Source organism: Oryctolagus cuniculus, chromosome 18 (assembly GCF_964237555.1).
Source record: "Oryctolagus cuniculus chromosome 18, mOryCun1.1, whole genome shotgun sequence".
In the NCBI taxonomy this organism is placed as follows: Eukaryota; Metazoa; Chordata; class Mammalia; order Lagomorpha; family Leporidae; genus Oryctolagus; species Oryctolagus cuniculus.
In genome coordinates, this window is record NC_091449.1 from 55,726,258 (window position 1) to 55,740,109 (window position 13,852).

General features: G+C 46.9%; 1 protein-coding gene across 1 annotated transcript in view; it reads left to right on the forward strand.

The window, feature by feature from the left end:
• The window catches only part of LOC127491335 (zinc finger protein 19), a 96,393-nt gene that overhangs the window by 41,367 nt on the left and 41,174 nt on the right, over positions 1 to 13,852 (forward strand). The gene's annotated exons all lie outside the window — the stretch shown is intronic.

Below are 13,852 nucleotides of genomic sequence, written 5' to 3' on the forward strand. Positions count from 1 at the left end.
CATATTCAGTGTTTTCACCCTTCTCAAAGGAGATAATAAATATATTCTGGGAGGACATGGATGTTTGGTTGGAGCAGGGAAAAAATATTTCCCCAGAAGGAAAAAAAAAGATACAAGTTACTTTTAAAGATGATAACTTAGTAGCCCTTGGGCTAGCCAGGTCCCCACCCTGAATTTTTTCCAGTGGATGCACATGAATAAATGGGAATTGTGGTGTTGTGTGGAAGTCACAGACTTTGAAAACAGAGATCTGGGCAAGTCATTGCACCTCTGTGAGCCCTAGGATAGCTGAGTAAAATAAGGGTAACAATGTCCACCTTATTGTGTTCTTGTGAAAGCCAGGATCAACACATATGAAGCCCCTAATAAAAATCTTGACAACATTCGTAGCTATTATTGAGTGATAATAGCATCTCATTTCTCTTACTCAACTGCTGCCAGGTTTTCCAGGCTTAGAAGGGAGAGAGAGAAAGCAGGCGGTGTTGTTTGAGATCTGGGAAGTTTATGTTTGCTGATTTCCATCAGCTGAGTCCCCTAAGGCCTTATCATCGGGACCTGTGCAGGTCACCATGGCTGCATGTTGATTTCCGTTGCCGTTGTGTGGATCTTCCTTCCCTAATCTTCCCCTCTGAAAATTTCAGAGCCAGACCCCCGGGCTTTGGCAGTTTTACTTTTATTCCCTTTCAAAAAAGTAATGCTCGCTAAGTATAGGAGATCGGAAACTACCAGTGTGTGTAAGGAAGAAAATGTAGATGCCTTTACGTGCTGGTCCTGAGAGGACCACTGTTGGTCGGTGTCTTCCCCACATGTAGAGAGGTCACACCAAAAATAGCTTTCTGTGTTTGTTTCTTCCAGTGTTTTTACTTTAAGATATCTTAATTGGGAAATACAATTAGGGCAGAAAGGTACAGTTTACCTATAATATTAAGGAACTACCACTTAAACTAAAAAAAAACAAAAAACAAAAACCAAAAAAACCATGAAAAACCAAAACCAGAACATTCGCTCTGCCCTTCTCTGTCATTTCTCAGAGATAATTGCTTTGACCGTAAGCAGTGCCTTTCTCTTCCCTCTGCTTTATGGCCTTAGTTAATACCATTGACCAGTCCCCATTTTGACCTTGATGTAAATGGAATCTTATTTATTTGAGGGAACTTCAAAGAGCTCATGGCAAAGTAGAATTAAAAGATAAGTTTATTTTGGTGCAAACCATTTTAAAATCTGCATGGTTCATGCATTTCCAATGGACTTTTTAAAATACTTTGTATATATTCCTTTGAGCTTTCTTCATTTTGTGTTAGACTTGTAAGAGTTATCTCGTGTGGGGTAACTATATTTAATAATTATCTTATTTTATGAGCAATTAAAGGGACAAAGTTCCAAGGTTGCAACCATAAAGTAATGTCACAGAAGGGGAACTGGTGATGACCCTGACCTGATCAGTAAGCATTGCATATTTGAAATGTTGCCTATAAATATATACAATTATTGCTTATAAAGTTTTTGAAAAGACGATTCATCATGTTGTTGATATAGTTTGAGTTTTTTATTTTCTGTGATTTTTTTATCTTGTGATTTTTATCTTGTGATTTATATTGTGAATGGATGATGTAACTATTTATGCTTGTAGTTAGGACTAAAGATTCCTGACTAATATCCTTGCACGTGTTCTTAATCATCTCTTGGGCGTGCCAGGACAATAGGCTGTGACTGGTTTTGAGTGTTTCTCTTTTAAAAAATACTTAATTTGGGAAGAGAGAGTGAGAGAGAGAATCCCATCCATTGGTTTACTATGAAGTCTGCACTGAAGTCTACAATGACTGGGGCTGGAGTATATTGAAGCCAGGAGCTGAGAACTCAATCTGAGTCTTCCACATGGATGGCAGGAACCCAGCTATTTGAGTCAGCACCTGTTGGCTCTCCAGTTGCTCATTAGCAGGAAGCTGGAGTCAGGAGTGGAGCCAGAACTCACACCCAGGCACCCTGACATGGGATGCACATGTCCCACCCCTAAGAAGATGATCTTAATGAGTAAATAAGATTTTGTACATGAAGTAGCTAGCAGTCTTTCACGCAGTGTAGCTTCCCCACCTCCTTCTCTGCATGTGACACCACAGATCTTAGCCAGTTTAGTTTGTGAATTATAAAGCGTTCAGGAAGAATTTTTGGAAAGGCTAGGCTGGAAGCAGCCATTAAGAAATATTCACATAAATTGAAAACTCAGGGTATTATAATCAGAGGCCACTCCCAGCTAGGGTTTATGGAGCCTGATGACTATGGGAGAAGGTCATTGCAGTTACTGCTAATTCGGAGCTTGCTACAGTGCCTGGCACTTGCATGGGGCACTTACATAGGTTATGTTTATTCGTCTTTGTTATGGCCTCTAGAGGTAACTTCCATATTATCCAGAATACAGATTATAGGCTTAGAGAAGGTTAAAAAAATGAATTCACATTTGCGTGGCTTAAAAGTGGCTTGTAAGTCTGGACTCAGCTACAGGCCTGAATTCAGATACCAGCCTAATGCATCAGGCCTGTATTACTGTGGGCCAGGATTGCTATTTGTATTCCTTTTCCCTGTGTTCCTGCAAACAGTCAAGTAGAATGCAGACATCTTTGCATAGTTACATGAATAGAAACTCAACAAGGAGCTTTCCAAATCCTTAGGACTTGTAGACCACATGGGGGACTCCAATACAAGGAGCAAAAGGGAATACATATTTGTCAACGTTGATAGTTTTAATCTAGCCCCTTCTCACTGTTCCCTTCTTGCTTTTTTTTTTTTTTATTCCTGAAACCTTCCTGAATATAATGAGATTCCTGCAATATTGTATGACCTCTAAGTAACTGATCCTACCTGCCGTCCTTTCTTTGACAGTCACTCAGGCTGGCAGAATGCCAAGCAGCAAAAGCAAAGTGTCCTCTGGTCTCTGGTCTGTGGGGTGGTGGGCACGTTCAGGGCCTGGGCTTCTAAGCCTGTATGGTGCTTCATAGCACAGGGGAACACGTTAATGGCCAGCACCCAATATTCACGTATGCTCATGGGAATTACACAAAAGAAACACCATTTCTCTAAGGCAACACTATCAACAGAAGTCAGTGTGATAAGGGAAATGATATGGACTAATACGGGAGCTAATACTACATGTGGTCATTTAAGGGGAGGCCTTGGGTGCAGTGGTGCAACTGTCACGTAGGTTGCCCCAATTCCTTACCAGAGTGCGTGGGTTCAAGTCCAGGCTCTGCTGCCTTCCAGCTTCCTGCTGAAGCACACTCGGTGGCAGCAAGTGGCTGCTCAAGTACTTGGACTCCTGCCACCCCTGTGAGAAACCCAAATTAAGTTCTAGCCCTGGCTGTTTAGTTATTTGAGGAGTGAACCAGTTGATGGGAGTTCTCTGTCTATCTCTGTCTTTCCAATAAAATAAGAAAATAAATAAATAAGTCTGGTACAACTATACTGGATAGTGTGGTTAGGGTTGTAAAGATCCAATTCCTTTCCTTTTTTTTTTTTTTTTTTTAAAGATTTATTTACTTATTTGAAAGTGCTGCAGAGACAGGGAGATACAGGGAGGTGGGGGAGGGAGAGAGAGAGAGAGACAGACAGACAGACAGGTCTTCTATTCTCTGGTTCAGTTTCCAAATGACTGCAATGGCTTGGGCTGAGCCAAGCCAAAGCCAGGAGCCTAGAGCTTCTTCTAGGTCTCCCATGTAGGAGCAGGGACCCAATTATTTGCTTTCGTAGGCACGTTAGCAGGGAGCTGGGTTGGAAGTGGAGCAGTCAGGACTCTAACAGATGACCATATGGGATGCTGGCGCTGCAGGTGGTGACGTAACCTGCTACAACACAATGCCAGACCCCTAGTTTATTTTTTGAGTCTCAGGAAATCTGATCAACAGTATAGGCCTTCTCTCTGGAATATTGTATATTTGTTCATGTACAAACCCACAATCATTTCCCATTTTGAAGAGTCCAAGGTAAGAAAGGAAGGCTGTGAGTACTTAAGTTGCTTCTCAAAGCATGATGTGAAGAACTTCGTCTCCCCAGGACCTTTATCCAGCAGAGCTGTAGGCTGCGTCCTGCCCTTGGATCATTGTCATCTTTGCAGTCTGGGGACCCCTGAATGGTGAAGAGACTCTGGGGCAGTTGGGATGTAGACTGGATTTCTTAGGAGTCAAGAAGGGATTTCTGCTGGATACACCACCTACTCCTGCCACCTTTACCCAGACCACTGCTCCTTGTGGGAGGAGTCAGATGGGTAATAGGCAGTCAGGGTGGTCCCTTGATAGAAATTTGGAATAGTGAAGTGCCTGCTCCTCTCAAAAGGTTATCTTTAGCAGATCAGAGTGTCTTGTTTTCTTAGCAATCTCCAAATTTATAAATTTACCATGAGAATAGCAAGGGAGTGGTGATTTCCCCCCTCCTCGTCCTTATGGATGATTTTTTTAATCATGAGGGAGCATGACAGGTTGGAGAATTGTAAATCAGGTCTTTTGTTGAGATTTTCTCTACCTTGTTGATTGACAGTTTGGTACCTAAGATTATACTTAAAAACCCAACTGCTATGGGGCCTTTTGGGGTTTTTCTTCTCTTGGAGGCTCCCCCTCCATGCTGCTCTGGCTGGAGGTCTTTGACTCTAATAAATCTTTTTTAAATCTTTCTGCTGTCTGCTTGGAAATTCTTCTTCCATGTGAGACAAAGAACTGAGGTAACAATAATTTCTTCGCCGCCGTTTTCCCATAACACTTGTGTGCTGAGACTAGAGTGTCTCCACTGCTCCAGCTGCTAGATGTCTTTCCTGTGCACAGGGACACTAAAACAATGAGGAAACAATGAGGCTTTCTCTGAATTCTGGGCTCCAGCCTTCCTCGGTTTACTCAGGATGTTAAGGCCTACAGCTGTTGAAAGAGATGACACACCTTACATTGATCACTGGCCATACTTTACTTGCCAGAGGCTCGTGTTTGCCCTGCTGAGAGCACTGGCTAAATGTCTGGGGTTGGAGAATGGATTCTGAGCTAGAGCTTTCTGATTCAGCTATGTTTCTGCAGGTTGGACCTCAGCACTGTAGGGAGCCACCACATTCTGAAGAAGCTCTTGTAATCCACAAATCCTTGTTTGCTGTAAATCCTGTTGTCAAATGTACAGTTGCATTCACTGAAACCTGTTTCTTGGAGCTGAGCCCTGGGGGTGGACACCTGTGCATGGGTCTCCTGGTAATAGGATGGCCCCTGTCTCTGTGTTAGAGATATTTGTTTCAATAGTGGAAGAACGAGTTGGATTAGAGTAGGTCAAAATTAGGGAAAAATGTGAACATAATTTTAAGTTTCTTGCTGGTTCTTGCTTTCTTGAGGCCCCTTAAAAGGGCAGGAAGGGTGGGAAATGGGCAACAAGGGGCCAGGAGTTCCTAGTCTGTCTTTGGTGGTGTAGGAGTTTGACATTGCTGGACAACGATTGTCTTATCTGGAATCAGGCTCCTGGAATTCTCCCTCTGGGCTTAAAGAATTTCCAGAGACTGCTGCAGATGACCCATAGTTGCCCAAAGAGTTTGTGTGTAGGGGGTGAATTCTGGAGAGAATATGAGTGTGTCTTCTGGTGGGCTGCAGCCCCATGTATCAAATTAATCACTAAGTTCTGTATTCTACCCCTAGATCGCTGTCAGATTTGCCTCCCTCTCTTTCAGTCAACAGCCACTGACTTCAACTATTCCCTTAGCTCTAATCCTATCCCTCAACTACTCACTGTCTCTAATCTTGCCCCCTCCGGTCTTAGCTCCACCCTGCATCTGGAGTGACAACTCATCCAGTCGATCTGATCCCTTTCTCCTCCCTTCACGGAAACACTGCACCAGAGCCCATTGCCAAGGTGCAGACTCAACCTGCCATCAGGGACTTTTTAAGAGCTAGTGTCTCAGGGCTGGTGTTGTGGTGCAGTGGGCTAAGCCACTGTGAAGCTGGCATCCCATACGAGCTCCGGTTCAAGTCCTGACTGCTCCACTTCTGATCCAGCTCCCTACTAAAGCACCTAGGAAAGCAGTGGAAGATGGCCCAAATGGTTGGGCCCCCCAACAGTCACATAAGAGACCTGGATGAAGTTACAAGCTCCTGGCTTTGCCCTGGGCTAACCTGGCCACTGGAGATGGACAGTCTCTCTGTTTTCCCCCTTCTCTCTGTAACTGCCTTTCAAATAAATAATAAACTTAAGAAGAAAGAGCTAGTGTCTCTACTGTCCATCATGATCTCCTGCATGTAGTAAATTCCAGAAATATTTATGGGTGCCTATTGCATACCAACCTCTGCTTTAGAACTGAAAACAGCAAGGAACAAAACAGGCAACATTCTCTACCTTTGTGGAGTTTGCATTCTACCAGGTTGGGTGGAGAGGACACATAAATCAATTGTGCGTTATCAGATTGTAGTAAGTACTATGGAGACAAAATGAGGAGAGAAGATAGAGATTGTGATTGGGGCTGAGGATTCCAATTATAGATAAAGGGTCAGGGAAAGTAAAATCTGAGCTAGGAGATGAAGGGAGGAAAAAAATTTAAAATCTGGGAGAGTGAGAAAATATTTAAGGAAAGACCATTCTGGGCAAAGGGAACGGCAAATGCAGAAATGCTGAGCCAGGAAGCAAGTGGAAGGCAGTGTGACCGGTCAGAGTTCAGTCAGGTGGCACAGGAGGAGTTGAGAGGACAGAGCGAGCAGGGCGACAGAGGTTCTACAGGAGTGCATGGTCCTTATCAGTGGGTGTCTGGCTTCAGCATGGCTGAAACAGGAAGCTGTGGAGGGTGTGAGTTCAAGAGTGACACATCCTAAAGGATCACTGTCAAGGATGTGAGGACAATAAACTGTATGAGGGTCAAGGGCAAACCCTGAGGGATTGCTAAGAAGCCAAGCATTAGACAAAGAGAGGTGGTGGATTCTAAGCTATCTGTTAAAACATGTATTCTAAAGGTCAAATCAGATAATTCGGTGATGGATCAGATGTAGTCATGTGATAAGAGAGGAGGTTCAAAGATACGGTCACCATTTTCTGAAATGAGAAGAAGTAAGTTTTGGGGTAGAAATTTACTTTTGGAGGTCCAAGATACCTACTAGACATCCAGGTGCTAATGTTAGGCAGCTTGTTGGATGTATAAATCTTTTTTTTAAAAAAATTATTTATTTGAAGCCGGCGCCGCGGCTCACTAGGCTAATCCTCCGCCTAGCGGCGCCGGCACACCAGGTTCTAGTCCCGGTCGGGGCGCCGGATTCTGTCCCGGTTGCCCCTCTTCCAGGCTAGCCCTCTGCTGTGGCCAGGGAGTGCAGTGGAGGATGGCCCAGGTGCTTGGGCCCTGCACCCCATGGGAGACCAGGATAACTACCTGGCTCCTGGCTCCTGCCATCGGATCAGCGCGGTGCGCCGGCCGCAGCGCGCCGGCCGTGGCGGCCATTGGAGGGTGGACCAGTGGCAAAGGAAGACCTTTCTCTCTGTCTCTCTCTCTCACTGTCCACTCTGCCTGTCAAAAAAATAAAAAAAATAAAAAAAAAAATAAAAAAAAATTATTTATTTGAAAGTCTGAGTTGAGGGGAGAGAGAGAGAGAGAGAGAGAGAGAGAGAGAGAGAGAGAGAAATCGATCTTCCATCCACTGGTTCACTCCCCAAATGGCCACAATGACCAGAGCTGGGCTGATCCGAAGCCAGGAGCCAGGAACTTCTTCCAGATCTCCCATGTGGATGCAGGGGGCCCAAGCACTTGGACCATCTTCTACTGCTTTCCCATGTGCATTAGCAGGGAGCTGCATTGGAAGTGGAGCAGCCGGGACTTGAATCAGTGCCCATATGGGATGCTGGCTACACCAAAGCACCAGCCCTGGTTATATAAGTCTCACATTCAAAGGGGCAGTTTAGACTGGAGACAGAGATTTGAGAGTCATGAACATAGAGATGCTATGTGGAGCCTTGAGGCTTGTCTGAGATCGCTCTGAGAGAGTGAGCAGGTGGCAAAGAAAACCAGATGTCACCAGCAAGTTAGGGGGGAAATCAGGGGAGTGTGCTGTCTTGGAAGCCAGAAAAGAGAAGCTCACTTGGAGGAAGGAATAATTAGCTGTCCAAAGGTTCAAACAGAAGAGACAATATTCAAACACAGACTGCATATCCTGGTGCTACCTCCACAATGATAAAGATCACATATTGGCCATTGCAACATAGATACTATTAAGGACCTTAACAAGAAAACATGCTGTGGAGTCACAAACAAGAAAATCAGATTGGAGGAAAGGAATTGGAGACGGAGGGAGCGGCCAGTTCTTGTCTAAAGGGAGGAGAAATGAGGCAGTAGATGGAAGGAGAGGTGGGGTCAGGAGGTAGGTTTTCTTAAAAGATGAGGAAATAACAGCTTGTTTATTTGCTGATGGAAATGATCCAGGAAGGAAAGAAAACTGAAAATGCAGAAAAGAAAGAAGAGAATGATTGGAGTAATGATATCAGGTGCACAAATGGAGGCACTGGCCCAAGATAGGAGCACACGGACCCACGGGAATCAGATGCACAGATGCAGGTGGGTGGGTAGGTGATGTGCTGGGAGCTTTGGAAATTGTTTCCTCGTTGCTCTTATTTTCTTCCTGACCATATGACATGGGTATTGTCTGAGTCTGGACCTGGGGAGGAAATCACAGCAAGTTTGAAGAGAGAGAAGTTAAGGAGTGGCTGTCATTGAGAATGTGGTAGTGACCGTGCTAGGGTAAGGTAAGATGGTGACACTAAAGGCCTTTTCAAGGTGAGGGCTCAGAAGTGGAAAGTGAGATCAGTTAGCACAGGCATGTGATTTTTCCAGCCACATTCAGCACCTGTGCAGGTGTAGGTGAAGAGTTAGAGTTAAGCAAATCTTGTGCTTTTTCAGAAAAGTACAGCAAGTAGTAGAGGGACAGCAGAGCCAAGGTGCTGTTCAAAGAGTGAGTATAATAATGGGCCATGCAAGGACACAGGGGTGCAGCTAAGCTAAGGTAGGAGATAAACTTTTTGGAACGAGAAGGTCAAGGATTTGAGATATGATGGTTTTGGAAGGGGCATCTATAAGGATATTGAGATCATGTAGAGTTGTCCCAAGAGCAGGGTTGGAGAGTGACAGTGGCCATAGGACAGCAGGGAGAGTAATACGGAGTCAAAGCCGGGCACTTTCAGAAAGCAAGGAGGCAGAATGATCCGGAAGCACCCTGAGAAACAAGCATGCTTGTTTCACTGTGGGGGTTGGGAGGGAAGTAACCACCACTCAGAACAGCTGCAGAGAAAGCTGTGTTGTCATCCAAGACCAGGGTTTGTCATCCAGCGTTTCCTGCAGTGCAAGAAGGTCTTTGAGAAAGCAGGGATTTTGCTTATCTCAACAATGAATCCCTGAGCAGTTCAAGACATGGGGAGGGTGGGAAATGAGAGTCAGAAAATGGGATGGGATGTACAGAGCCATCTGGGATGAAATGCTAGGGACAGGGTATGATCCAGGATCTGGACTCTTGACCTTCCTCTGTGCCTAGCAGAAGCCAGGATAAAGGGAATAATGGCAGATGATGGTGATCTCTCCCCTAAAAATACTGGGGAAAGGAAGGTGAGGTGGGCCTGCTGGCAGAGTCTGGGGTGCTCCCTCTCTACTCTTTGACAATGGGGATGCGGAGGCCAGTGGGAGGGGCTGTTGGCCAAACCCTAGGAATTGAGAAACTTCACTCTGGAACTAAATAATGTCAGCATGTCCCCAAATGTTGCTAAGCATCTGGAATCAACTGAAGCACCAGGGATTTTGGTTGGGAGATACTGATGATGGTGCATGGGACACTGCAGGCAGAGTGGTCTTCCAGGGCCCTCATGGGCGTTCCGGAGGGCTGACCCCTGTGACGTGAAGTCACACTGCTGGAGCGGATACACGGGCTCTGTGGTGCCACTTTGTGTGGTTCTTCTCTGGGCCTTCAACTTCATGCTGACGGCCTCATGGACGTAGGGGGGCTGCTGCATATCTGGGATTCACATCTACATTCCAGATTGTGAATGGACATGCGCATGGTACGGACAGAAATATTTACATCTCGCAGGTTCTCCTTCATGCACGTGAGTTCCTCTACTTAAAGCACTGCCGCTCCTTTATGGCCTCGCTAACCTCCGTCTTGTCTCTCAAGACTCAACTCAAGTCAGCATCACCTCTTTCGGGAAATGTCCTCATCTCCCTAGCTTAGTTATGGGCCCCGGTCTGTGTGTTCAGAGCTTATGGGAGATTGCAGTAACAGTCACCCATCTTTGTACCCACGTCCTGTGCCATATAGTTCTAACTCTGATCTCAGCCACACAGCCTGCTTTGACTAGTGAAAGGTTTTTAGGCAGAGACTTGCAGCAGTCACTTGCGCTGTTCAGTACCCTCTTGCTCTTGTGTCTGAGGCACTGCCGTGGGGATATGCCTGCCGGTGAGGAGCACACATGGCAAGAGCTGAAACAGCATGGCTGTCATGGCAGAGGCCGCCCAAAACCAGTCAGTAACAGCTAAGCCTGACAATTCAATGGGCCCAACCAAAACCAGCAGAGCCACCTGGGCAACCGCCGACGACACATGAGGACACATGAGTGAGCTGTTGTGGCACACCAAACGTGTGGTTGCTTATCACTCAGCATCAACATCGCTGTTAAATAGTCAATAGAGAGCCCTGAGGCCTAGCTCTGTCAGGAACACTGGCTCTGTCTCCACAGCTAATGATGGGAGGGCCAGTGAGTTTTATCTGTGTGTATTGAGCCTAGCACCGTGCCTGCCACATAGCAGGTGGTCGGAGGGCGCCTGTGAAAGGAATGAATGAATGAACCTTTGTTCATACTTTAAAAAGGAACTCATTACTCTGTGTACAACAGGTGCACATTCCGCATCACTGAACAATGTAATCAAGCGAGCGTGCTCACAGAAAACCTGGTTCAACAAGATATGCGAAGCTCACGTATAAAATAAACTCTGCTCACAAATTAAAGTGCTTTTCTACCTCAAACACAATGGCCATTTCTTAAACATTGGACACATGATTTTATATTATGTTATAATATATAGATTAATTTAAAGATAATCTAAAGCCTGTTAATACATTTTAAAGGGTAGCATGTAATTAAGTGGATATGACTCATTCTAGATATGCTTACTATTATCTTTGGTACACAGCACCGCACCATTGTAACTACTGACTTTTCCTAAACAGTGTCCAGAAACTTGCATTCCTTTTCTTAAAAATTTTTATTTATTTCAGAGACAGAAATAGAGACAGAGCTCCTATCCGCTGGTCCACTCCCTAAATGCCAGCAAAAGGGCTGGCCAGGGCGAAGCTGGGAGCCAGGAATGCAATCCAGTCTCCTAGAGAACTTCTGGGAGCCTGTAGAGGGCAACTTGCATGTGGGTGGGGAGATGAGGATGTCATCCTCAGGAAAAGTCGGAGGTCACATGGGATGGCCTGTTTTGGGGACACCGAGCAAACTAATTTTGCCCAAGAAGAGGGTTCCTGCAGAGAAATAGTCAGAAAAGAAAGGCTGGGGCGGTGGAGGGCAGGATGGGCCCCAGTTGGGGGAAATCCTTGAGTGAGGTGAGGGCATGCTGATGCTGCTTTTCTCAGCCGGAAGATGACAGCCAAGCAAGGGAGTGACAGGATGAGTGGAGTGATGGGCACATACCAGCCACCAGGTCCTCGCAGCTCCATGTGGGCTGGCTTCTGCAGATGATGTTAATATTCATGTCAAGTAATTAATGCAGTTATGCAGATTACATTCCCATATACTCACAGACCACGTCTGGTTAAGCTCTAGATTTATGCTAGGATGCAGGTGACCGAGAGATTATTTTTGATGAGGCATGCTCTCCCCTTCCTGACAGTCCACTGGAAGCCCATGAAGTATTTTTCTCTAGATATTGGGTTGTTCTCATTCTCTTTTCTTTTTTGCTTTTGATACGCTTCTTCCTGACTCCTGCTGGCCCAGGCTGCTTTAAAAAAAAAAAAAAAAAAACAGTCAGAGGTGGAGATCGGAAGTTAGAAAAAATGAGACCCTGGTAGCCCAGCCAGAATCAACATCAGGATCAACTGTTCTAAGCTCTCTTTCCAACAACCGGGCTCACCTGAGTCATGGTAACATTTACCTTTTGGGTGTGGAGATGTCATTTTGCCCTTGAAGTGTATTTCATAATCCACTAACTGATAACCATTTGCTAGGTTGGTGTCACTTTCTTGTTATTCAAATGGAGCTTAAAGTCAGGAAGAACACCTAACTGTATACAAATCCTTGTGTCAGATTAAGGATACAAGCATGCCTTTTCACATTGCGTGCCTCTCTAGAATGTTCTCTCCACTCCTCTCCCATTGCACTCAGTAAGCTCCTATTCAGCCTTCCAAATCTCATTTGGATGGGCCTTGTCCCGTCAACCTTCCTTCTGCCCATGCGCAGGCCACAGTAATGTGAGAAAACCGGCAGGCAGCGGGGGAACAGCATCCCCACCGGGAGAGAGGGAGAGACCGCCTCGGAGCGGACAGCAGCCCCCGCAGGTGCACCTGGATCACTGCACCAGTGCAGTCATTTCCTGCACGAAGCCTGGCATCCAGTATACTGTGGGTGCTTAATTAATGCCGAGTCTAAAAGGAAAGACACTAAATTCTGAACTCTTCTAAACTAAGCCATAGATAAAGGGGACACCGCCCGACACGATTCTCACTTACATTTTTTATTTTTCCTAAAAGTATTCTGGTGTGTGGGGGGGAGCGGGTTGGAAAACGCTGGGAAAGGAAGTTTCTCCCGCTCCCGTAGCCATCGAAGAAACGCTGCGCCGCCCCTCCCCGGCCTGGGCGTGCGGGCTCCGCGGGGGTCTCTCCCCTCGCTGCGTTCTCGGCGGCGATGCTGCTCCCCGGATGCCTGCCTGTCCCGGTTTTCTCACATTTTTTGCACTCCCCCCGCCCCCCTACACACACCGCGGAGCTTCGCTTTCCCGGCCACATCCTCCTCCGCCTGCGGACGCAGGGGCTGGCCTCCCGCTCAGGACCCGGTGTTCTCCCACCGGCTGGACGGGCCCTGCAGCTTCTCAAATCTGTAATCGGGCGTGCAGCGCGCTCAGCCTGCGGGAAAGAGGGCTCTTCTACACCGGCAGGACCTGCAGTCAGCTCCCGGGGTTGGGAGGGGACGGTGGTGAAGCCCCGGTCGCCGGTCCTCTGTGGCGGAGGGAGAAGCCGCTAGGCACAGCGAGGTGGGCTCGTGCCGGTGTTTCTCCGGCGAATCTCCCCCAGGGCACTGAGCGCGCGTCTCCTACCAACTGATCGCCTCCCCCACCTAGCGCAAGACGTCCCCTGACAGCTGCCCCAGCGCAGTTCGGCTACCGAGGGACCCCTGCGCTGGCATCTCTGAGAGAGGCGGGGCAGGAGACCTCGGCTGGAATTTCGCAGGAATTTCAGGGCTCCCAGCGCCTGCGGGCGGGCAGGCGCACCGGGCAGGGGAAGGAGAGCTCCGCGCCCCCAGGCTTCGGGAGAAGCCCGGGGAGGAGGTGGAAGAGGGTGGGGAGAAGCCCCTGATCACACTGCTGCGGGCGTGGTCCTGGGTCGTCCCGGGACACTCGGGGCGAGTGGCTGGGTCAGCGTGGGGTGAGCGAGGCTATGGTAGGCAGGCGTGCGCCTGGGTCTTCTTTTACTTAGAATTTAGTCCTGTGGCATCATAGGGTTTTTTTTTTTTTTTTTCAGTATTTCTGTTTAAAAGATATTACATTATCTTATTGTTCATCTTAGTTACTGAGTTTTTGTTTATTGTTTGAAAGACCACACACACACACACACACACACACACACACCTATCCACTGGTTCACTCCCCAAATGCCTGAAACAGCCAGGGATT